The following is a 328-nucleotide window of genomic DNA, read 5'->3' on the forward strand; positions in this document are numbered from 1 at the left end:
AGCGGATGCTCTAGGCATATGACCGGAAAGACAACCTTCTTCATAAAGCTTGATGAATATGATGGAGGACTTGTCACTTTTGGTGATGATGGAAAAGGAAAGATAATAGCTGTTGGAAAACTTGGTAAAAACTTTTCATCTTGTATAAATGATGTTCTTCTTGTCAATGGCTTGAAACATAATTTACTTAGTGTTAGTCAATTATGTGATTTGGGTTTTGAAGTTATTTTTAAGAAGTCTATTTGTTTAGTTGTTTGTGAGAAAACTGGGAATGTTCTATTTGAAGCTAAAAGATGCAACAATGTGTATGGATTAACTCTTGAGAATT

Source organism: Arachis duranensis, chromosome 3 (genome assembly GCF_000817695.3).
Source record: "Arachis duranensis cultivar V14167 chromosome 3, aradu.V14167.gnm2.J7QH, whole genome shotgun sequence".
Lineage (NCBI taxonomy): Eukaryota > Viridiplantae > Streptophyta > Magnoliopsida > Fabales > Fabaceae > Arachis > Arachis duranensis.